Here is a 22,574-nt window from a genome sequence, read left to right as displayed (position 1 = left end):
AATACAAAATTTCCACCCGCACCAGAAAGCCTATTCTCTTGACCAGACAGAATTTTATCTTATGGAGCTTTATTTATTTATTCTCTCCTCTAAAAAAGTTAAGTCTCACCAGGACTGCTTGGATCCTCTTCCTCTGTGGCCTGGCAAAGTTGTGTCATCAGCTGTGAGTGATCAGAGAGCAGTCAACTGAGTTCATGACAGAGGCAGCAGCAGCAGCAATAGTGGAGAACTCCCCCTTCAGTAGACTAGGGGAAAGGGATGAGGAGAGGAGGGAAGGATGGTGAAACTGGGGGAGCTGAGGGAGGGGACTTCAATCAGGATATATAATGAATAAATTGTGAAAGAAAAAATAAAAATTAAAAAATAAGTAACTCTAGAATGACTTGGGAACCAGATTAGAGATCTTGTCTGTTCCCAAACACTTTTTGGATATCTGATATGTAGCAAGAATAAGGCCAACAAGAAGCTCAAAGACATTTTTGGTTGTTACTCCCCAAATAAAATAGTTGGTTGTTTCTTTTTTTAGGGTCATTTACTCCTGAGCTGCCTAGCCAATTTCTTCTTCCTGTCCTTATCACCTTTCTTCTCCTCTGAGGAGAAAACACTATCTACCCTTATGGGACCAGGATGACGACTATGTTGGCTTTTTCCTGATGGATGAGGTCATCAGGCATAACACTCAGACACCCCTCATGTGGGCCCCTATGTAAAAGCAGCCAACAGTGCCTCTGCAATTTAATTTGTATAACAGCCAGGTATAAGAAGGAAAGGATGTCCTTGACCAGTGATGGGGAAGTGATGTGCGGGAAAAGTAAAGGCAAACATTATTAGAATTACAAATACTAAGCAGAGAACCAAGAGAATCCATAGCAGAGAACATTTTTGTAAATATCCAAATCAGAGTCCATTAGACTCTCTTATGCACTCACAAAAGCATCTACCTACTGGGAGCCTCCTCATTACTTTCTGGTTTCACAGTTATGAACCCAGGTTCTGCTTTTCAGTCCTTTTGATAGCCATTGGGATGGCTAGAATCATTGTGATATCCTTCCCACATGGCATCTAGATAGGCATAGAAAAATATTTAACCATCATTTAATTTTCAGCTTAAAACAACAGTGGACTTGTCTGTCTTGTGTCTGTAGGTGTTGTTCTGAGTATCATTGTCCTTATCATCAACAAGGATATCATTTCTAAGAAATAATCTTAAAAATATTTGTACACAAACACATATAAATGCCTAATGTTGGGGAGTCCCATTACTTGGGTAGTTTAACATTTTAGTTTTTTATTACTTTTCCCTGCTAGGAATATAAGACCATGCAGACGGCCAAACTTAACGGGGTGGCTTAAGTCTCAGTGACCCCTGCTGTTAAGAGTCTCAGCTAGACTCACCCCCATATCCTCCCAGTAGCCTAATCTGTCTTAGATCTCTAGCTGTCACAGAGATGCCCCCACTCTTGGTTTCTCTTCTCTCTTCAAGCCCTTTGTCCTCCTGCCCCATCTCCCTAGTCTGATCTACACCTGCATTTCTCTCCACACTCACTTTACTTACTCAGTGAGATTCATGCATCCTCCCTTGGATACTCCTTGTTACTAATCTTTGGGTCTGTGGATTGTAGTATGGGTGTCCTGTACTATATGGCTAATAGTCACTTATGAGTAAGTACATGCCATGTGTGTCTTTCTAGGTCTGGGTTACTTCACTCAGGATGATCTTTCCTAGTTCCATCCATTCTCCTGCAAATTTCATGATATCTTTGTTTTTAATAACTGAGTAGATTTTCATTGTGTAAATGTGCCACAGTTTCTTTATCCATTTTTCTATTGAGGGACATCTGGATAGTTTCCAGTTTGAAACACTTAAAGAAAATGTTCCGGAAGGAACACTACCAAACTCATTCTATGAAGCCACAGTCACCTTGATACCTAAACCTCACAAAGACTCAACAAAGAAAGAGAATTTCAGGCCAATCTCCCTCATGAACATTGATGCAAAAATACTCAACAAAATACTTGCAAACCGAATCCAAGAACACATCAAAGACATCATCCACTATGACCAAGTAGGCTTCATCCCAGGCATGCAGGGGTGGTTCAATATATGGAAATCCATCAATGTGATCCATCACATAAACAAACTGAAGGAGAAAAACCACATGATCATCTCCTTAGATGCTGAAAAGGCATTTGACAAAATCCAACATCCATTCATATTTAAAGTATTGGAAAGATCAGGGATACAAGGCACATACAGCAACCCTATAGCCAACATCAAACTCAATGGAGAGAAACTTAAATCATTCCCACTGAAATCAGGGACAAGGCAAGGCTGTCCACTCTCTCCATATCTCTTCAACATTGTTCTTGAAGTCCTTGCTAGAGCAATAAGACAATTGAAGGAGATCAAGGGGATACAAATTGGAAAGGAAGAAGTCAAAGTATCACTGTTTGCACATGATATGATAGTATACCTGAGTGACCCCAAACACTCTACCAGGGAACTCCTACAGCTGATTAACACCTTCAGTAAAGTGGCTGGATACAAAATTAACTCAAAAAAAAAATCAGTAGCCCTCCTGTATACAAAAGACAAAAGGGCTGAGAAAGAAATTAGGGAAACAACACCCTTCACAATAGCCACAAAGGACATAAAGTACCTTGGTGTGAACCTAACCAAGGAAGTCAAAGACTTGTATGAAAAAAAATTTCCAGTCTCTGAAGAAAGAATTAGAAGAAGATATCAGAAGATGGAAAGATCTCCCATGCTCATGGCTTGGCAGAATTAACATAGTAAAAATGGCCATGCCAGCCCCTCCCCAAGTCCACTGATAGGGGAGGACTTCTTTTCCTTCCTTCTGATCCTAGTCAATTAGGTCTCATCAGGAGTGGCTACATTGTCTTTCCCTTCCCTTCCCTTCCCTTCCCTTCCCTTCCCTTCCCTTCCCTTCCCTTCCCTTCCCTTCCCTTCCCTTCCCTTCCCTTCCCCTTTCCTTTTCTCTTCGCAGTGTCCCATATATCCTGGGCGTTTTGTGTCAGGAGATTTTTTAATTTAACATTTTCTTTGATCAATGTGTCCATTTCTTCTATCGTAGCTTCAACACCCAAGATTCTTTATTGCATCTCTGTATTCTGTTAGTGAAGCTTGCCTCTGTAGTTCCTGTTGGAATTTCTAAAGTTTTCATTTCCAGTATTTCTGCTGTTTGGGTTTTCTTCATTGGTTCTATTTCCAATTTTAGATATTGAACAGTTTTATTTATTTTCTTACAGTGTTTATTTGTGTTTTCCTGGATTTCTTTAAGGGATTTATTAATTTCCTCATTGAAGACATTTATCATATTCATGAAGTCTGTTTTAAGGTTGTTTTCTTGTGTTTCAGCTTTTTTGGGATAGTCACAGCCTCCTTTGGTAGGATAGCTGGTCTCTATTGCAGACATAGTGCCTGGCTGTTATTGATTGTGTTTTTATACTGGTGTTAGACATCTGGGTTTTGGATGATTATAGGCCTAGGTGCTGATTTCTGGATTGTCTTTATTGGTTGGGTATTTTGTTTCTCAGTTTCTGTTTCCTCTCTGGATTTTTGCATATTGCCTGCTAGGAAATTTTCTTTGGACTCATAGTTATGGCTGCTGGGAATTCTATATAAAATGTGTTTCTGGGTATTGGGAGCTGACCCTTAGGAATGGAGATAGGCTAGTTGTCTGTAGGGGTTCACGGGAGAAAGAAGAGCAGAGTGTCAACCAGGAGCTGCTTATTTCTTCTCATTGGAATTGGGTGGAGATAGTGACAAAGAGCTTCCTCCACCAGAGGGTCATCTATAGCACTGGGGTGAACTGGGAGGATGGATATAGGAGAGCAGAAGAAGAGGAGAAGATGTACAGACAGCCTCGCTGCCTTCCTAGCAGGAATGGTCTGGGTTAGCAGGGAGCGGCTGCTGGATTAGGTGGCTGGAGCAGAGCAACAAGTTAGGAGAGGGAGGTTGTGAGGAGAAGGTGTGTGGAATCCATGGGCGATGTGGACATGGGGGAAGGAAGGCTGCAGGAGGTGTGCTGTGCAGAGATAGGGAGGAGAGTTGGGGATTGGATTTGGAGGGAGTGGTGCCATCTTTGACTAGCTTTCTTGTTTCCCTGGCTGGCTCAGCTGGTGTGTTCAGAGGGAATGCCTGAGACTGTTCCAGGCTGGGATACTGGGATGAACTGGGATTAACTGTAGGAGATCTTTGTGGTCACTGGGGATGGGGTCAGAGAGGAAAGGAAGACCACAGCTGGTATTCTGCGACAGAGCTGTGGATGGGTCTGGGGGCACTGGATCTGGAGGAACAAAAAGAGAGGTGTAGTTCTGCCTTCAGCCCAATTGTTATATGGCAGGAGTGGCCCTTGGGTTCACTTGGGGTGCCTGCTTGGGTTGAGGAGTTGGGACAAAGCAACAAGTGGGGAGAAGACATTTAGAAGGGGAAGATCTGTGGGACCCATGGGACATAGGAGCAGGGCAGAGAAGGCTGTCATAGGTGTTCTGCTACAGAGCTGGGAGTGAGACCGAGATTTCTTTAAAATGTCAAGGACATCTCACACTGATGTCTATAATGGCAGTGTTAGTTTACAGTCCCATCAGCAAAGGGCTCCTTTTTCTCCATATCCTCACCGGCATTTGTTGTCATATATTTTAATGCTAGCAGTTCTGACTTGGGTAAAGCGGAAATCTCAAAGTATATTTAATTTGCATTTTCCTGATGTTACGGATGTTAAATATGTGCTTAATGACCATTTGGGTTTCTTCTTTTGAGAATTGTCTCTTTGGTAGCTCATTGGTTGATAGATACTTGTAAATTTTAGTGTTTAAACTTTTGCTGTTCTTTGTATTTTCTAGATATTAGATGCCTGTCAACTATAATTGGTCAAGATTTTTGCCTATTCTGTGGTGGTTTTTTTTTTTTTTTTTTTTTTTTTTTTTTTTTTTGCTTTGGAATTGATATGGTTTTACATTTTTTTTCATTTTCTTTCTTTTTTGATGCTGCATATTGAACTCAGGGACAGATATCTACTATTTATATATCTTATGTATTTACCACCGTACCTTCAGCAGGATGGGAGAAATTGTGTATCACCAAAGCATATCCAATCTGTACCATTCTAGCTGACAATGAGGGTTACTGATATATCACTAACACATCTGGCAATTATGACATGACTATTTTTATTACAGGAAAAGTTTATATATGTTTAAACTTCATTATTTGGATATAATAGCCACCTCTTTCTCATGACACAGAGGAGGGCACTATCCTCAGAAGGGAAAAAATAATGTAGATTGTGGTTTGCAAGTGTTTTAAGCATTAGAATTCGGAGTGCTTATGAAAACAGTCATATTCCTGTACTTCCTAGACCCATCGTCTGAAATCCTGTCTTCTGTTCTTTATTGTATTCTTCTTTATATCCCTAGAGCATTTAACATTACAGCTCCAGATGTTTATAGCTCCTAAAGTACTTTATATGGTGCTTTAGCTATGGTCTGAACTCAACAGTACAGATAATCAGTGATTTCTATCTTGGTCTACACATTAAGGCCACCTAGGAATGCTTTGAGAAATACCAATGTCACCAACCCTCCCTAAACTAATTAGACAATCTGCACACAGGTTCTAGTACAACCTGGATAAGATGCACGAAACTATAAATATCCTAAAGACCTCAAGACTACCAGTTAACACATTTCCGATTTCTTCTGGCTGGCTCATGAATATATGGATTGTCTATGTATGTGTGAATAGGGATCTACACAATCGCAGAATTATATGTCAGGACTCCCTTCCTGCTTTTAGATGCTCTCTAGTTTTTGGTTCACATTCACATTTTGGTTCAGAGGTCTGAGGAGATGGCTCAGTGTTGAAGAGAACTTGCTCTTTTTGCAGAGGATCCAGGTTCAGTTTCCAGCAACCACGTGGTGCCTCACAACTGCTGTGATTTCAAAGCCGTCTTCTGGCCTCCTTGGGCATTGCACACATGTGATGCACCATCACACATGGAGGATCAAACATTAGTACACATAAAATAAACAACATATTACGAATGTTTATAAAATTGTTTATGAAATGGCTTGAAATCATATTACTCCACAGGTATTCATTATTTAAAATGAGATATTCACCCTTGAATAGAATTTTGAAAACTAGGACTTGAGCCTACTGTCTCTATGTAAGGATTGGTGGGATTAATTGACTGATAAGAGTGGTGACTTGTGGCATGCGAACTACAATGAAACCTCACTAGCAGAAGTCCTGAGGTTGGCACACATCCAGTTAGCTTGATTTACAGTTCTGTGAGCATAGCCAATGGTATGGCTAAAAACAGCAAGAATGAAATAGCAAAGGGAAGATTGGATGTGAAGCAACTGAAAATCTTACACTTTAAGGTGGGTGAAACCACACTGTATGGTTCTTTACATGAGGTCGTTTAGAATATATAATAATAATCTATGGTGATAGAAATTACCTGCATTGAAGGGGCTTTGCTGAAGGATCTTTCTGGATAAAAAAAAGTAATATCTGAGCTAAATTTATATACGGGTACATCTATCTATCTATCTATCTATCTATCTATCTATCTATCTATCTATCTATATTTGTCAGAAGTCATCTGTGAAATTAATATTTGTACTCTTTATGTGATCATCTTTTAATATAGCATTCTTAAAAGGAAACATGGACTAGCTAATAACTTTTTTAAGATAATGTAATAATCTACAAGAGTCTGTTTTGGGGGAATAAAATGCATCTTTTTCCTTTTTAATTATAATATCAATCATATTCTTTATGTGCCTTATCTCATGCAACACATACAGTTGCAATATATGTTAAATATCATTGTATTAGTTTTTGTTACTATGACAAAGTCTTCTGAGAAGTGGGGCGTGGTTTCTGTTCATTGTTTCTGAGATTTTACTTCATAATTAGCTCCATTGGTTTTGGGTGAATGGTAGCAGAAAATCATGAGGAAGAGCATGACAGTGGAAAGGTGTTCACATCATGGCTACCAGAAAGCAGGCATAACCGGATATACTCCACAGAGACACACTTTCAGGACCCATTTTTTCAAACTAGGCCCTACCTTGCACACTCCCATCACCTGTTCATTCTTCTATCATTCACTCAGAGTTTTATCCCACCAATGGATTAAACCTGAGCCCTCAGATCTAACCATTTCTGGAAAAGCCTGATAGACATAGCTGGAGTTGTGCTTTCTTCATCTTCTGGGCATTTCTTAGTGGAGTCAAGTTGTTAGTCAAAATTAAACAGAACAACCATTAAGCCTGTCCCAGACCTAAAGATATTAAGATGTAGACTATGTCCCAGATGGCTATGGTCTGGCTGAAAAGAATGAGAGAAGGCATACCTGATCCAGTGCTCATGGTGTGTGAGAGAGCAGAAGTAGGCAGTAAATGCCATCCCTGGGGAAGTCCTTAGAAATGATAAACAGATTTCAATCTTTCTGCTTCGGTTTGCTTTCCATGCCCTGTGTGACTGTTACTGTAGGGCTGTAGGGTTCTCTATGGCCTTGAATTTGGGATGATGCAGAAAACCTTGGTCATGTCCTCTTCACGGCTTAGGTATTCTTCAAGATTGACCTGTCCAAATTAGCATACAATTCAGGCTCTAAAAGTAAAGGCATACAGGGGCCGAAACAGAGAGGAAGGAGCAAGTGGACTAGGCACACACCGTTTTCCTCCGCCCTCCCACTGGCTGCGCTGTCACATTTCTGTTACCTCTTTTGCCTCAACAGAAGGAGAGACTCATGAGTAGGTGTCAGTCTGCTCATGGGTATGACATGTAGGATAAACTGCTTAGGAATCCTGTCCTTGGACTAGACTAAAACCTAGAGCCAATGGACTCACTATTATGACTGGAAAGCCCATTCGAGGCTGACCTTGAGCATGGCTGGATCGAAGGCAGGACATTTGACTCCCTTCCCTTCTCAGCTCTTCTTTTTAAAATTATTTTTAGTTTTTATATTAATTACAGTTTATTTACTTTGCATCCCAGCCGTAGCCCTCTCCCTCATTTCCTCCCAATCCCACCCTCCCTCCCTCATCTCCTCCCTGTCCAAATCCACTGATAGGAGAGGTCCTCCTCCACTTCCATCTGACCCTAGCTTATCAGGTCTCATCAGGATTGGCTGCAAAGTCCTCCTCTGTGGCCTAGCAAGGCTGTTCCTCCCTTGGGGGGGTGGGGGTGGGGAGGTAAAGGATCCAGCCACTGAGTTCATGTCAGAGACAGTCCCTGTTCAGCTTACTAGGGAAGCCATTTGGATACCGAGCTGCATGGGCTACGTCTGAGCAGGGGTTCTAGGTTATATCCATCCATGGTCCTTGGTTGGAGAATCAGTCTCAGAAAAGACCCCTTTGCCCAGATATATTTGGTCCTTGTAGAGCTCCTGTTCTCTTCAGGTCATACTAACTCCCCCTTCTTTCATATGATTCCCTGCACTCTGCCCAAGGTTAGATTAAGAGTCTCAGCATCTGATTTGATACACTGCTAGGTCTAGAGTTTTTCAGAGGCCCTCTATGGTAGGCTGCTGTCCTGTTTCTTGTTCAGCTCTTCTTTCTTAAGCATAAACTTTGTTATTTGACAGGCTTCTCCTGCCTCAGGTTGAGAAGCACTCCAGAGTTCTGGGATCCTATTCCGCTTGCTCTAATTTTAATTAAAAGGTCATGCTGCAAGTGAGAGTGGCTCATGATTATTTGATAGAGTAACCTCTTTTTGGATGTGAGCTCTTCATGCCCACCTTCTGCACAGGAAGTGTGGAAGTTATGGCCAGGTTCTTCCTTAGTTTTTGTCTGTTTGTTTTCTTGTTTTTTGTTGTTTACTATATATGTTTTTTAAAATTATTAATTCAATTTACATCTTGGTCATAGACCCATCCCTCTCTTCTCTCCCCCCTGTCCCACCTTCTATCCCCCATCCTTCCTCCCCTATTCCTTAGAATAGGGGAGCCCCATACCCAGACACCCTAGTTGATCTATTCCATGAAGATCGAGTTCATCTTCCTCCCCTGTGGCATGACAGGGAAGTTCCATCAGGGAGAAAGGATCAGAAAGCAGGCAACATAGTCAATGTCAGAGATATGCCCACTCCCCTAACTAGTGAGCACACATGAAGCCTAAGATGTGCATTGGGCTTACCTTCTTGGGGTCTGTGCCTTGTAGTTTGTCTATCCAGTACCATACGACTAAAATCTGCTTTTAAGTGAGTATACAGCAAGTGTGTCTGTCTGGGTCTGCGTTACCTCACTCAGGATAATCTTTTCTAGTTCCATCCATTTGCCAGCAATTGTCATGACTTCTTTGTTTTTAATGGTTGAGTAGTATTCCATTGTGTAAATGTACCACATTTTTTTTTATCTATTCTTTGGTTGAGGGACATCTAGGTTGTGTCCAGTTTTATGTCCAGTTTCTGGCTATTACAAATAAAGCTGTTATGAACATAGCTGAGCATATGTTCTTGTGGTATGGTGTAGCATCTTTCAGGTGTATGCCCAGGAGTGGTATAGCTGGGTCTTGAGGTATGGCTATTCCTGGTTTTAGGAGAAAGCACAAGATTGATTTCCAAAGTGGTTGTGCAAGTTTGCACTTCCATCAGCAATTCAGGAGTGCTCCCCTTTCTTCACCTCCTCAGCAGCATGTGCTGTCACTTGACTTTTTTAATCTTAGCCAAATGTTTTGATTTGCATTTCTCTATTGACTATGTAGTTGAGCATTTCTTTACGTGCTTCTCCACCATTCAAGATTCCTCTGTTGAAAATTCTGTTTAGCTCTGTATCACATTTTTTTAAAAATTGGATTATTTGGTTTGTTGGTGTTTAATTTCTTGAGTTCTTTATGTATACTGGATATTAGCCTTTTGTCAGATGTATGATTGGTGAAGATCTTTTCCTAGTTTATAGACTTCCATTTTGTTCTACTCATAGTGTTCTTTGATTTATAGAAGTTTTTCAGTTTCATGAGGTCCCATTTATTACTTGTAGATCTTAGAGCCTGAGCAGTTGGTGTTCTGTTCAGGAAGTTGTTTCCTGTGCCAATGAGTTAAGGCTGTTACTCACTTTTTCCTCTAGCAGATTTACTGTATCTGGTTTTATGTTGAGGTCTTTGATCCACCTGGCTTGAATCTTGTGAAAGGTGATAAATATGAATCTATTTGCACTTTTCTACATCTGGACATACAGATAGACCAGCACCATTTGTTGAAGATGCTGTCTTTTTCCATTGTATGGTTTTGGTTCTTTGTCAAAAATCAGGTGTGCATAGGTGTGTGGATTTATTTCTGAGGCTTCAGTTTGATTCCATTGATCAACCAGCCTATTTATATGCCAGAACCATGCAGTTTTCATCATTGTTGATCTGTAGTATAGCTTGAGGTCAGATATGGAGATAAATTCAGAAATTCTATTATTGTATAGGATTGTTTTTGCTATTCTGTGTTTTGTTTGTTTGTTTATATGAGGTTTAGAATTGTTCTTTCAAGGCCTGTGGAAAAAATGTGTTGTGATATACAATGAATAAATTGTGAAAAATAAAAAAATAATAAGAATTTTAAAAAAATTTGTTGAGGATTACACTGAATATGTAGATTGCCTTTGGTAAGATGGTCATTTTTACCATGTTAATCCTACCAATATTGAGCATGGGAGATCTTTCCATCTTCTGATATCTTCTTCAATTTCTTTCTTCAGAGACTTGAAGTTCTTATCACACAGGTCTTTGACTTAATTGGTTAGAATTATCCCTAGATACTTTATATTATTTCTGGCTATTTTGAAGGGTGTAATTTCCCTGATTTCTTTCTGAACCCATTTGTCATTTATATATAGGAGGACTACTATTTTTTTTTTGTTATTATTAATCTTGTATCCAGCCACTTTGCTGAAGAAGTTTATTAGGTGCAGGAGTTTACTGGTGGAATTTTTGGGGTCACTTGTGTACACTATCATATTACCTGCAAATAGTAATACTTTAACTTCTTCCTTTCCTATTTGTATCCCTTTGATTTCCTTTCATTGTCTTTTTGCTTTAGTTAGAACTTCTAGTACTATATTGAAGAGATATGGAGAGAGTGGGCAAACTTGTCTTGTCTGTGATTTTAGTTGGATTGCTTTGAGTTTCTCTCCATTTAGTTTGATGTTAGTATATAGCCTTTATTATGTTTAGGTATGGGCCTCATGTCCCTAAACTCTCCAAGACTTTTATCATAAAGGGGTGTTGAAATTTAGCAAAGTGTTTTTCTGCATCTAATGAGATGGTCATGTGATTTTTTTACTTCCCTTTGTTTATATGGTGGATTACATTAATGGATTTTTGTATGTTGAACCATCCCTGCATCCCTGGGATGAAGCCTACTTGATCATGATGGATGATGTGTTTTGATGTGTTCTTGAATTCAGTTTGCAAGTATCATATTGAGTATTTTTACATTAATGATCAAAAGGGAGATTGTTCTGAAATTTTCTTTCTTTGTTGAGTCTTTGTGTGGTTTGTGTAGTTTGAGGAGTGTTGGTGTTAGCTCTTCTTTGAAAGTCTGTTAGAATTTGGGGCTAAAACCATCTGGTCCTGGGCTTTTTTAGGTTGGGAATTTTTTGATGGCTACTTCTATTTCTTTAGTGGTTATATGATTGTTTAAACTGTTTATTTGATCTTGATTTGACATTGGTAGGTAAAATCTATCAAGAAAATTGTCCATTTCCTTTAGAATTTCCAATTTTGAAGTAAGACCTAACGATTCTTTGGATTTCTTCAGTGTCTGTTATGTCCCCCTTTTCATTCTGATTTTGTTAATTTGGGCACTGTCTCTCTGTCTTTTAGTTAGTTTTATGGGTTTGTCTATCTTATTGATTTTCTCAGAGAACCAACTCTTGGTTTCGTTGATCTTTGTGTTGCTCTCTTTGTTTCTAATTTATTGATTTCAGCCTTTCGTTTGATTATTTCTTGCCATCTACTCCTGTTGGGTGTGTTTGCTTCTTCTTGTTTTCTTCTTCTTCTTCTTCTTCTTCTTCTTCTTCTTCTTCTTCTTCTTCTTCTTCTTCTTCTTCTTCTTCTTCTTCCTCCTCCTCCTCCTCCTCCTCCTCCTCCTTCTCCTCTTCTTCTTCTTCTTCTTCTTCTTCTTCTTCTTCTTCTTCTTCTTCTTCTTCTTCTTCTTCTTCTTCTTCTTCTTCTTCTTCTTCTTCCTAAAGCTTCCAGGCTTTCTGTTAAGAAATTAAGATCTTTCCAATTTTTTTTATGAAGGCATTTAGTGCTATGAACTTTTCTCTTAGCACCTCTTTCATGAGGTCTCATAAGTTTGTGTAAATTGTGCCCTCATTTTCATTGAATTCTAGGAAGTCTTTCATTTGTTTCTTTATTTCTTCCCTCATCCAGTGATCATTGAGCAGGGAGTTGTTTAGTTTCCATGAGTGTGTAGGCTTTTCGTTGTTTCTGTTTTTGTTGAGGTCTAGCTTTAATCCTTGGCAATCTGAAAAAGAACAATGGGTTAATTCAATTTTCATGTATCAGTTGAGATTTACTTTGTAATCGACTATATGGTCAATTTTGGAGAAGGTTCCATGTGGTTCTTGGAAAAAAGCATGTTCTTTTGTGTTTGGGTCTTGAACAGTTTTATTCATTTCCTTCACCTGTTTGATTGTGGTTTCCTGTCTGTCCTTTACACCCTCTATTTGTTTGGTTGTACTTTCCTGCATTTGTTTGAGAGATTTGTTTGTTTCTTCTTTATATGCCTCTGATTACTGCAAAAACAAAGGTTTAAGCTTATTTTCCTGTGTTTCAGCTCCATTAGAATATCTGTTGTTTTTTGAGGTTTCTGGTGGAGCTATGATGTCTTTTGTTGTTGTTGTTTTGTTATGTTGTGTTGTGTTCTTATGCTGGCCATTAGCCACCTGGTTGTCCATAGCCTTATCTGTTTGCTCCTTCAACCTGCACTGAAGACTGGATTCACCTGTCTTTTGCATGTAAAGTAGCTTTCAGGATGATGAGAGAGGTACAGAGGAACACACATGGGTTCTCACGTTTTAGATGTAGTCACTCTGGGGTTGGAGTTTCAGAAGGCAGGGCAAGAGTACAGGTGCCTTGAAGGGCAAGGGTGTAGACAAAGGTACCTTGAAGGGTGAGAGACACCAGTGTGGGTACCTTGAAGGGTGGAGTCCAGGCACCACAGGTTGAAGCTGCAGAGGGGAGGCCTGCTTCTGGGACGCAGATTCATCTGGGCTCCACTGTCTTGGATGCGGGGTCTGTATGCTGTCTCCACAGCAGGACCAGTAGAACCATGGTTTGGAGGTTGGGATGCTCCCCTCAGAGGAGCAGGAGGGATCCAGTGTTTGGCTGCTGGAGCAGAGGGTCCCTGGACCTGGGGGCCTGCACTCTCTCGAGTATGTGGAACAGGCAGAGGGCTCTTAGTTCATCACTCTTGGACCCAGGTGACAGCCACAGGTGTGTGTGTGTGTGTGTGTGTGTGTGTGTGTGTGGCCTGGATCCGATTGTCTCCAACTCCCAAGATGTCCCCTCCAGTCCAGGAAGCACCAAAGTCAGTGTTTTGGATCCAGCCACCTGTTTACTCATGGGTTTCACAGACTCTGATCTTCTGCCCCTTAGATATGGTCACTGCCATCTTCAGACTCTCCCTAACTGCTGTCACCTGGAAGGACATTTTTTCCTTTTTTTTCTGGGAATCTTTTTTTCTTTTTTCCCTCTGTGTATTCCTTTACACATGTAAGATTAAAAGCTACTCAGAATTGACAGGTGCTTTTTTTGCAATGATTAAATCACTAGATATTCTTTTTAAAAAAGATTTAGTCTGGGTTACTTTTTCATTGTTGATATTTCAATATTTTCAGATTTTAAAGTGAGCACAGCAAGGAAAGCTGGCACTGGTCATCCGAGTAAATCCTCTGTTTCCTCTTCAATGGATTTTACTTTCTGCGTTTTACATTTTGCTCAGATTTTGTTTAAACTTTTTAAAATATTCACTTCTTTGTTTCTGCCTGTCTTTCTGTCTCTGTATCTATCTCTGGCAGCACAAAAGGCAACTTTGTAGAACCACGTGAGGGCCAGGGATGGTCCTTAGGCTTTGAAGCAAGTGGCTTTAATCATTAGGCCATCTTTCTAGCCCTTGTGTAAAAGATTTTGCTTATCTTATAATAAAACTATATCACTGTTTGCTCATTTTAAGATGGTATAGGACATGCATTTAAAGCTCACAGATGTTCATGTTGAAAAATGTCTCAGAAACAATGACATGGAGTTGAAGAATTCAGCAGAGTCCTGGTGCTTCAGGAGAACTTACTAAATATGTCCATAGAAGAATAAAGAAAAAAGAAGAAGACTGGAGGATGAAACAAAAGAATGGGAGGAAGAAAGGAAAGAAGGAGGAAGAGAGGGGAAAGAAACAGGGAAGAAAAGAGAAGGAAAGACAGGCTGAGAGGGAGGAAAGGCATTTTAGTACATGATAAAGAGTTCCAAGGCCAAATTGTGTTTTCTTCCCCAAACACAGGCATAATTTGAAATCTTTCTTGGTGGAAATTATCTCCAAGTTTGCTTTTCAGCTCGCTATAGCACGATCTTGGATCTTCAAAGTTCCCTGTGTTAAAGGTCTAATACAAGTTTGTGTTATTGGGAGGCAGAGGAAACACTAACAGATCAGGTCAAGTGAGAAGTCTCTAGGTCATGGGAGGCATGCCCTGAATGTGGTAATGGGACCTCACTTTCTCTTCCTTTCTCTCTTACCTCTCCATGAGATGAACTGGATTCTTCTGCCCTGTGCTTAGGCCATGATGTACTGTGTAACTACAGGACTTGGCGAAGGGGATCATTTGGTGATGGACTGAAACCATCCATACCATGAGTCAAATAAGCCTTTCTTCTTTTTAGTTCACTTAATCATAGGTATTTATCACAGGAACGGGAAAGTTAACACATTTATGTCAACTTAATAGGTCAGTAGTGATCTGGCCACTTCTGAGTTAATCAAAACAAAGACACTCCATTCCCAGGTCCACAGGCTCCTGCACAATTTCCTTCCAGGTGGTAGGAAGAGTAACAGACAGCAGTGCCTTTGGCCTTCAACGCAGGTGTGCGCTTTGCTGTTTCCGTCTTAGCTTCACAGCCTACTTCATGTAATGCTTGCAGAGAAAAGCCTGGACCGCTCCATCTAAAGAATCTCCCTGTTGTTGCTCCCTTTGGAGCAGCTTATCCTTTGCTCTTTCAGGCTGTCTACTCATCCCCATAGGGTGCTCATTAAGTTGGCTTAATGTGTAGCTTATTTCCGAACGCATATCCATGGTGCCAGAGATATCAAAGATCAAAAGACATTTACGAACCAAAGAAATGAAAGCCTGAATATTAATTACAAGTTTCAGTTCAAAAATAAACATGGTACGAGTTATCAGCTTTAAAATTATAAAACTCAAAATGTATAGCTAACACATGAAGGTAAATGGGACCAGAGTTATGCATTCCCTCCCAGGATGAGAGGGTTAAACTGACTGAGTTTAGCATTTCCCCAGTGCTACACTGTAAACAAGCTAATATGTAAACAGGGCAAGTTTTATTTCTAGACAGGTTACATTTAAACCAGGCCAGAGAGAGGAAATGCATTCCATTTTAATGTTTCATGGGAATATTTGATTGTTTACCCTGAAAGTTTACAAAGTTTAGAGCAAATTGTAGGCCATATCTCCTCCTCCTCCTCATTTTTTTTTGTACTTTTTGAGTTTATAAGATAATAACAACAATTATCTCTTCCCTTGCTCAATCCTTTTGGAAATAGTTCTGTTTCAGTGTTGCTCTGTCATGGAGACTGGTGGACAACATTGAGCTTTTTGTGTATGGTATACTCTTGCTCCCTTCGCTCATGAAGGCTGGAAGACCAGTTTGTGGTTTGCTACAATCCTTGGCACTGATCTTTCTTTCTTTTTTTCTGTTTTTTTTTTTTTTTGCCTTAGCATCTGATCCCAATCTGTCACCCTTGAAGCAGCAGAGGCAAAATTTTTCTAAAATCTCACCCCAAAACCTGTTGCCCTTAGAACTCCTTAGAGCAGCTATCTTACCCTAGGTGTGAAATCCTTCACAAAGCAGCTGATGATCCTGCCACTTGCCTGGAAACAGGCAGATTGTTAACACACACTTTTGTGTTGTTTATGGCTATATAACCTTGAGGAATCATAAATCAGGAAAGCTAAAGAAATCTACAAAAGAGAGTAAAGCCCAAGATCCTGAGAGTGTCTGATACAAGTAGAATTTCTGAGACAGAACAAGAAAACAAAGTCAGGTGCAATTATTATATATTTAGATTTTCAGGTTCTTAAATCAATGTATTTATTATTGCTCATAATAAAATTTTTGTTGTACATAAACAGTAGAAATATGTTTTTAAAATTTATGTAAAAGTTGAATCTCATTCATGACAAGATTCATTTTCTTGTTTTTCTGTCTTCTGGTAACCTCTACTTTTATTTCCACAAGTTTTATTTCTGAACAGAGAAACCTGCCACTGCTTAGATAGGAGTTTTATTTAATTTAGAAATGAAGAACTAATGCTTTAATTGTATTTTCAGAAAGGAATTTATTTTTGACTTTTAATTTGAGTGAGAAAGGGTAAATAAAAATATGGTTTAAGTAGTGATGTCTTTTAGTTGTTGAAATGATTTTACTAAAATGTATAAAATTATTTTTAAAAAACATCTTCCTTTAGGGGGTAACAGAATACATGTGATATGATAACAGAATAAGGGAGGGCTATTTGGTCAAGAAGGGACTAGTCAGAGGGGGAAGCGGTGCATTACAAAACTTATACATATATATGAAAATACCATAGTAAATATATTAAGTTATATGCTAACCTAAAACACTAATGAAAGCTTATTTATATACATTTCATAATTCAAAATTTCTATAGATTAAATAAACTACTAGTTCTACAGTGGTAAATAACACAGAAGGACACATTCAATATATCTGTCCAAAGAGGGTTATTTTGAGAAACAGTCTATTGTTAGAGAGGAGATTATCCCATAAGGCTTATGGATATGTGCAGGCTTGCCTCAGTGCCACTAGAATGGCATCTGCAGTGTGAAATTCTAAGCCTTGGAAACAGCACTATTTTATAAATCTCATTCTCTGAGCTTCTTATTCTATACAATACTGATTTCTTCATGAACACAGAGATAGTTCAGAGAGAAAGAAAAAAGATCTCCATATTTGGGATGTCAGCCAGTGGCAAATTCAGTGGCAGAATGACACAGGCTGCTGAGGCTGTTGATGATTGACTAGGCTCATTGTTCTAAAGCACGTGGAGACTGCTTCCAGTAATACCTTTGGATTCAATGGGGCACTATTCCACATCTGATTTTACTCACACCCTGGGCTTCCGAGCAGCTTGAACATTAGCACCCAATTGAACTGCTGAAAAAAAATTACTAAGGTATTTCATGCTTCTGTCCTTAAGCAGAACAACTAAAGATGGAAGAAATGTACACTGTAAGCAGCCAGTGCTTAAATATGAACAAAGGGGGCTGGAAAGATGAAAACAGGATCAGCTTTCACTCCTCTCTGTGAAGGTGTTAGGGGCAGGCCTTTGGAAGTAGAACTTGAGGCAAGCCTCTCAATATAAGTATGAGGAAACACTAAAGCCAAACAGAAGATCTTATTGTCCTGCTTTCATTTCTGTTAGGAAATGGACCACTGCTCCTATTGTCCACACCTGAGCGGATCTGGCACATTCCAAGCCAGGAATGACTAACACACAAGGCTATCTCTACAAGCTGGGTGGAGTCAGAGCAGGGAAATTAGGTACAATTCTTTGAAACCTTTCCGTCTGGCTCTGTAAAATGACAGGCTATTTATAACATTTTATTTCCAAGTAGACACAAAAGCATATGCCTGTGCTACCAAGAAACCTGCAATTAAAACTCTTTGAGATCTGATTATGTTATTGACCTGGGTTTCCAACAGTGTAGATAACTGAGAGGTGCTTGCGAACTGTGGTGATGGCCAGAGGTGCCACTCTACCCCATTGGTGAAATGACTTCAGTTTGGTGAAGGATACACCTCCACAGGATAGGGTGTAACTTCTTTTTTTTTTTTTTTTTTTTTTTTGGAAACTTAAGTAATTTTGTATTTAGCATGTGTAAGCATATAGTAAGCATATAGTTACTCAGTCTATCATGTCTTTTTTACAACATGAAGATAATTTCAACTTACACTACTAAAATACATGCCTGCCATCATGTGCTCAGTTTATCTGTTCACAAGCCAAGAGATAACTAGATAACTAACTATTCTCCATAGTTTAAATTTTCTAATTCCAATCCTCAAATTTCTTTTTATTTCCCTTCTTTGTAAAGAAAAATTATTATTATTTAATTGGTGGGTAATTGTAATACAAATGATTTTAGTTCAAAACAAAAATACTTAATCTAAAATGAAGACTCAATACACATACTTTGACTACTTCGGTAACATTCATAGACATGCTATAAAAATCTTACATTGAAATATACATGCTTTCATTATGAAAAGTTCTAAAGCATCAACATCCAATTAACTAGTATCTACTATAAAAATAATAGTAATCTAGGATTGTTTTTTTTTTTTTTTTTTTTTTTTCAATGCAGTTTATTCAGGAACATTGAACAATCCTCGGACCCCGGGGAAAGCCAGCCCACAGCTTAAATAGCCTCTGGGTAGCCAACCCAGGCGTGCCACGGGGGCAATGCAGATAGGTCCACATACATGGAAGCAAGCCAGATCCTCGGCCTTAGCCAAATGTGGAGTTGTTCCTGACAGAGAGCACTCACCATCGGGAAGGTGGAAGGCGGAAACCAGCTCCATCTTTAAGGCATAGCGTTCTGCAGCTCTCTACAGTTTCCCCTTTTTGTTTTAGACGCATCAGGCAAGAGTAGAGGTCTGATCTCTGATATTAGAAATAAATTGGGACTTTGTACAGATGTTCATTTAGGTGTCATCCACCCAAAGAGCATCGGACCAGTCCGATACCTTTTTCTCAGAGGCGGGACCTGGGGCATCAACCCGCATGCAATCAGACATGCTCTTCTCTGGGTCCAAAGCGGCTGACCCTGAGTGCAGTGCTTAGCCTCGCATCCTGAGTGTATCATTTTAGCTTTTTATGGTATCCAACCATGCTTGGGGAGAATGTCTTGCTTCAATGGCTGTAAAGGCCTGAATGATCATGGCTGCATCAGGGTGTAACTTCTTAATGTATTTCCCACATTATTCTTTTTGCTCATTGCATATTGGTTCTTCAACTTGCGTTAAAAGAAAGAAACAAATTGAATTCTAGTGAGCAAAAAATCGTGATGTAAATCCTCGCAGCTGTTTGGACCGATTGCTTCCTATTTTGCACAATCATATCTCAGTGTCTTCTGCTTAAAATACACCTTAAAACATCTCTTCAGTTTCACTACTATAGCAAAAATAGCCATGGAAAAGCCATGGTCAGTATGCCACTATTTTTAACTATGAACTATATCCCCAAATTATCATAACTCAATAATTTGGACGTGGTAGCATTTTGTCTTTGAGATTCTGAATTCTAGGGATTTAATGTGAGAATAAAGCTAAGATGGATTTAGTTGTTATAATGGAAGCTCATTTGTTAACAACCCACTAACAATTGCAAGGAGCCATTAAATGTGGAAATGAAAATTGCTAATATTTTTCATGGGTGTTTTCAAAGTGTTGTATTTACTTTCTGACACTGTACAGTAACCACAAGCCAAGGCCAGAGAAAAGTGATCTCCCTTGGGCTGTCTGCAGTCTGTACTCTGACTTCCTCCTCTTGGCCCAGTTTACTCCAGACATTTCAACAGCTTGACTAAGCCTCATCACCATTTAGCTGCCAAGCTTAGTGGCTGCCAGTCTCGCTAGTAGCTTTTTAAGTACAGCTGTTACCAGTGCTATGTTTGAATCAAGAAGACTAGACCTTTCTGGTTTACCCCAATGGCCACGTTCTCTCTCAAAGGAGAATTATTTTTAATATTACTTCATCATTCTTCTTCATGGAAACATTTTTTTTTTCCTCCTAAGTTCTTTCCTTACGGAGAAATTACATTTATACTGAAACTAGTATGCAACATCTGTTTTGGGTTAGTTTATGAAGAGATAGATGGTTTTGGGAATAAATATTGCTGATAATTTTTTTTTCTTGAATGGGGCCAGCATCTATCTATCTATCTATCTATCTATCTATCTATCCACACACACATATGTATACACACGTATGTGAAGACTTGGTTATGAACTGAACGGTTTTAAGTATGATATCCAGATACCAATTATAACCAAGTGAATCTGATATGTAATATATGTGCTGCATGATAATTATGCATAAACACTGGGTCGTTCATACAAAGGACTATAATTAATGCAGATCATGGAGCTAAAGCAGCATTTTGGGAGCAAGTTCAGAGGCAAGATGAATGGAAAAGCAGTTAAAGCTGCTCCTGCTCTAAGTGGCCTGGCCCAGAAGGGCCTTCTTGGGCAGGCTTCTCTACTTTTCCATTAGCATTTGCTCCAGGCCAGAAGGCTGGCTGCTGGCAGCTGGGAATAGCCATGCCTACCCACAACAAAGGTGATATAAATTTAGAAAGAAAAAGTACAGTGTCTTCTGTTTTGACCTTCTTCTAGTCTTTAAAAGCGCTGTGCACCAAACTACAGATGACTATCTGTAGCCATGAAGCCTTCTTCACAAGTGGAAAAAATAGGACATATTAGATTATTTCAGTACTCTGGATATCATATAACAACAGGATTTTTCCTAGATAAAGGTTGTGGCCATCAAGGATGTGTGAGCTAACTTTTGCCCAATTTTACCAAAACTCAGTGTTCGTTACGTTTAGTGTTTGCTTATCAGTGGACTATTTAGTATGTAGATAAATTGGTATCATGCTTAAACTGGGCAAATTCCCATTTCTAAAATGGGAATACTGAAGAGAGTAAGAACAAACTCTCACCCATGCATCAGGTTAAACTTTACCTTGAAGGTGTCTGTTACTGTTTTTGTAAGCTATGCCTGTGCACGGCTACTCAAATGTCATTGTCCCTATGACTGATTTTGTGTGAGCTGACCATATGATATGGTTCAAATACCAGCTTGCTGGTTTCATCCTGTCTTCCTCTCAAACACCACATTCACCACACCAGCAAACCTTGTTGGCTCTTGCATGGAAATATGTCTGAAGTCTGTTTTTGCTACTTGTATTGCTAGTGCTCTGCCTGATGTGTATATTTTACAGAGACCATTGCTATCTTTTTTCAACGTCTAGTTGCTCGGGACAGTCTATTCCCACAAGGCTGTATTTTCTCAGTTTACTACGATGTGGCTTTCCATTTTATTCAGGATAAAATATAAGTTCTACATCGCTCCCTTTTCTGTACCTCACCCCCTCTTATGTCATCAGCCATTCCCCCTTGCTCTCTGAATTCTAGCTGCATTGACTTCCTGGTTGCTTCTTCAACATGGCAAACCCACGGTCACACAGGGTAACTTTGCATTTCCTGTGTAAAACGTTCTACCCCCTGATAGTCACATGATTTTTTTTCTCACTTCTTCAGACCTCTGCTCAAATGCCTAGTGGCCTTCTCAGATAAACATATTACAGGAACACTCCCACTCCCCAGCTTTATTTCTCTGTGACTTGCCCTTGGATATAAAAGGCGTCAGGTAATCTGGACTTTCTCACTGAAGTTAAATTTTATGAAAGCAGGCCTTTGCATGTGGTTCCGCACCGAGCCTAGAACTCTACCTGCCTGCCACATGTGCGCGTTTAAGTGCTTGCACCAAGGTCTCCTCTTGAAACTTAATTCTCTTTCTAAAATTGAAGTTTGCAAGTTTATTTTGTAAGTACCTTTCACACATGCGCACTCATATCTGTGTGCCACACTGCAGTGTGTACGTCAGAAAACAGCTTGTGGGGTCCCAGTTCTCTCCTCTCATATAGGGAACCAAACTCAGGTCATCAGGATTGGAAGCAAGTGCTTTTACCCTCTCAGCCATCTCGTTAGGCCCAAACTTTCTAAATCCTAATTCCATCGTTTAAGCATATTTGAGCTACAATCCCTAGTTTTGGCTCCTAGTTCCCACGGCAGGGGAATGAAACCAGAGAAAGACCTGGTGCTACAGAAGGTCTGGACCCTCTGCTCAAGCACGCTGCTGTATCTCATCGACTCTACTTCTAAAGAGAGGCGTTAAAGCCATCCTTCCGAGAAAGACATTGATAACTTGAAGTTAAATGACTGTCCACTGAAAGGAGATCAGAATGCAGGTATGACAGACTCTACACCACCTCCCAGCTGTCTGCCCCAGCAGTTCAAGTCTGGTTAGTGCAACAGTAGAAATCAAAACATTGCTTTTTATTTTTATTTAACAGCTCCATGTCCTAGGGAGAGAACCATATGGCAAACATGTGACGTGTAAAATTACTTATGTAATGTAATATTTTTGTAATGCGACTTTATAAGTATGCCCGCATCTCCAAGATCCTGCACACCGCACCTCGTAGCTCAACTTTCGCAAACGTCCTGAA

This window comes from Meriones unguiculatus, chromosome 11, assembly GCF_030254825.1.
Source record: "Meriones unguiculatus strain TT.TT164.6M chromosome 11, Bangor_MerUng_6.1, whole genome shotgun sequence".
Taxonomy (NCBI): Eukaryota; Metazoa; Chordata; class Mammalia; order Rodentia; family Muridae; genus Meriones; species Meriones unguiculatus.
This window is presented reverse-complemented; position numbering follows the sequence as displayed.